This window comes from Triticum dicoccoides, chromosome 2B, assembly GCF_002162155.2.
Source record: "Triticum dicoccoides isolate Atlit2015 ecotype Zavitan chromosome 2B, WEW_v2.0, whole genome shotgun sequence".
Lineage (NCBI taxonomy): Eukaryota > Viridiplantae > Streptophyta > Magnoliopsida > Poales > Poaceae > Triticum > Triticum dicoccoides.
In genome coordinates this window covers 254,042,955-254,046,514 of record NC_041383.1, presented here as the reverse complement: position 1 = coordinate 254,046,514, position 3,560 = coordinate 254,042,955, and the positions used below count along the sequence as shown (strand labels likewise).

The following is a 3,560-nucleotide window of genomic DNA, read 5'->3' as shown; positions in this document are numbered from 1 at the left end:
GTTCTTTTTTTGGATTTTGATGGTATGCCTGACCAAAGCATGATCCTAATCTAGTAACTGTTGCCCTTTTACAGAATACAAATATCCAGAAATTTTCACATACCTAGAGGACCTCACCTTCTTGGTGCTCCTTGCTTACATAAGGTACTCCTAGGGAATTGGTGCTCCAAGTATGGGTATTATGATCCTTTGCTATCTGTGATGGGCGAAGGGAGAGTAAGGAGGGGGGGTGAGGGATGGCAGAGGAGGTTAACATATATAGGTAGGCCATGCAGGGGAAGGCTGAGTAGCTGATATATTTCAAGTTTTACCATATATACTTACGTATGTTGTAGATATCTTTCCTTTTTTCATCAAACACACCTCATAATAAATTATAAAAGATGTCAGAAATCAGAACTTACTAAAAATTTAAATTGTTGTATTAATTAAATAAAGAACTTATCATGGCAGATAATTTACTGATTGCATGCCATATAAAAACCAAATATCTTATTTGTCTATTTAAATATTGATTCTATTTTTATTATTGTTCAGTTTGAATAGGTAAACATGACTTTTCATACGTTTAAATCAAGTTAAATAAACATTAAAATAATCTAAAATGTTTTGTTTCTGATAGATGGCAATTAAGAACCTTCTGTTTTTGTTGTATGCACAATCAAAACACAGATGCATCTAATGCATCATCGACCTGTTACAACGTCAACATCGTCTGGGTACGAGCGGCCGTAGATCACAAGGGGGCGTGGAACTGTTGCAGACCATTTGTGACAGAGCATAATCCAGCGACTTTGCCCAGGTCGGTACATCCTCTACACGACTACATAGTATCAACTTGAAGAAAATTATTCCTTTTTTTGCTTCCAAGACCTGATATCCTCCTCGATGATGTATCGAGGTGCCGTGACCGGGCCTCAAAGGCAGGGCCTGGGCGAAGAGGTATCCCCGACGACCAAGACAAGGCCACGGTGGTGAAGACTGTGGTGAGACAGAGCTGACTCCAGCAAATTTGACCAGCCAGGTACATCCTCTACACGACTAAACGGTATCAACTTAGTATAGTAGCTTAGTAGTAGTATTGTGAGTGGTCTTGTTTATGTCGAACAATCACTGAACCGGATATGCAGGCCTGGGATAATATATGTGAGGGTCTCGATATTGTTAGTGGTCTTGTATATGTTAAGCTTGATGATAAATGCACAAATTGTGTAAGACAAACAGATTGTTTGCTTTGTTAAAATCTCATTGACGTGCAAAGCAAGATGCATCGTTGTCTTGGTTTGCTAGGATCCAATTAGCCAACCCAAATCCCATATATAAAACATTAGCAGGATAGTCTGTTTAGTAATAAGAGCCATAGAGTTCATTGTTTTCCAAATAATTTATAACAAACACTATGAATTTAATTAAATGAGAACTAAAACCTAAATTGCTTGATGATTTCCTCATTTGAAATATTAAAATTGCTAAGCTCAATTATGGCATAATCACATTTTTTTAAAATAACAATGGCATCAATCAAATTTATAATTTCAAATGTATCTGGCTGTTGAATATCAGACTCTTTTTTTAATCAAAATTCTTATACTTTGGTGTCGTGGTGGCTATTTGATTTCCCTGTACAAATGTCTGTTTTCAGTGCAAATGTGTCCCTTGATCAACTAAACTGGGTGAATGTAAAATCATGGGGAGCCTTGAAGCCTTCTAATGTAAGAGTATGCTCAACTCAATTTTCATAAGTGAGTCCATTACATCATTCTAATAGGGTCAAGTTAAACTATAATCTGCAGGCAAATAATGCAGGAAATGATCGGTGGAATTCAGAAACACTTGAGCCTGAGGTACATAGGTTCCATCACTCTATAAATATGTAAAGACATAAAGAACGTGTTTGTACAAGTGTAAGAGTAATTTTGAACATTACTTTGTTTAGTACATGTTAAATTTTTCTTGAATGCATGATGAACATATTTCAAAATACATATATACAATCTTTTAATAGGCATGACAAAATTTTAAAACTAAGTTGAGTAGTTTTTTCTTCGGCGGGAAAAAACATGAATTTGGGTAAAGCATACAAAGAAACCTTCTGCGGGCCCATAAGAGTGCCATACATTAGAATAAAAAATAAGGCAAACACTTGAAGAGGTAAATAGCAACATGATAAATAGACATCTAGCTCACAAATAGGATTCGTTTTCGTCCAATATACTTAGTCAAAGATGCGATATATATATATGTCTGGCTCTAACATACCTACCATTTTAGTTTTAGGTTTTATCTATATGTACTGATCAATAAGAAAACCCATTGCTCTCTCTAATTTTTGTTTTCTATTCAGGAACACATAAAAGATAATCAGTGTTTATTTGCAAGGATGGAATTGAAGGAATCGGCGAGAGAGGCAGATAAAGGAGAACTTGAAACTTATATAATATATGCAAGGTACGTGTCGTATGACAATCATATTTTTATTTACTACTCGCTAGCTGGAATGTGTTTTTTACTACGAAGAAAACCTCGTATAGTATAGCAGTGCATGTATGGATGGAGTTATACTATACAAGGTAGTAGTAGTATATGTTGCGAGGCACTGAATATCTGAAAACATCACCTGCCGGTGCACCCGGAGCACCAAACCTGGTCCAAACTAATATGGCCTTCTTCTCGTAATATTTAGATGGATGGAAGGATAGATATATAACCAACAAAGCTAGGGGATGCCAACATCAATCTATAGCTAGTGGATACTAACCAACATAAATATAAGAGAAAATGTCAACTGATCATCAGCACGGGCATTGAAACAGATATTTCCTAGAAAGCAACTAAACATCATTTTATTATAAGGTATTTATCGATGGAGAAGTCCTCCTTAGCCACCAATAAATCTCAACGCTGCTCTAACTTGCTCTGGAATGTTATCCTTTGCTTGGTTATCCCTAACCATCAACAGCTGGACCATTAGTCGCTTCCTGAGACTTTGTGGATCCTACAAATTATGCATAAACAAAGTCAGAAGATATATTTAGCAAATATATGCAATATGTAACCTCATTACAAAATCACTTACGCTAGTCCTAGGCATGTTATGAACCATGTCATTACCGATGGTTTCATACAGATGGGCCATCTCCTGTAGAACTTTGAATCCGGAGTCCATACTGTCACCAAACAAAACATATTGTATTAGCTATATTAGAGCACACACTAATATGCAAGCCAAATTTAGAATAGTACCGCCGAGGTGAAACATGAATGTTATCTTGTTCGGGCCATTCCACAAGTTGGTTGTTCCTATCAGGGGCCTCCTGTTGCAATACAGAGCTGAGTTCTTGCTTCACTAAAAGGGCTTCCCTCTGAAGTTCAGTGCCATGGGGGTCCTCCTCAAAATGAAACACATCCTGGTTCGAATAATCAATAACGATAGTCCTCTCCATTTCCATGTTCACTGCTAAAAGACCGTAGGACGAATCCACGAGTGACAGTGGTAGAAGATACTGCATTTGGTAGACAAAGGTAAATGTCAAACAAAGTAACCAACTAATTTGTAAGAA

At 36.8% G+C, this 3,560-nt stretch overlaps 1 long non-coding RNA gene across 1 annotated transcript; it reads left to right on the top strand.

Moving 5' to 3' along the window:
- Positions 1–2,375, top strand: LOC119363383. Its single transcript, XR_005173935.1, has 5 exons — positions 1–144; positions 673–802; positions 902–1,024; positions 1,643–1,712; positions 2,345–2,375. It is a non-coding gene; the product is annotated as an uncharacterized LOC119363383 (long non-coding RNA).
- The last annotated feature ends 1,185 nt before the right edge of the window (positions 2,376–3,560 follow it).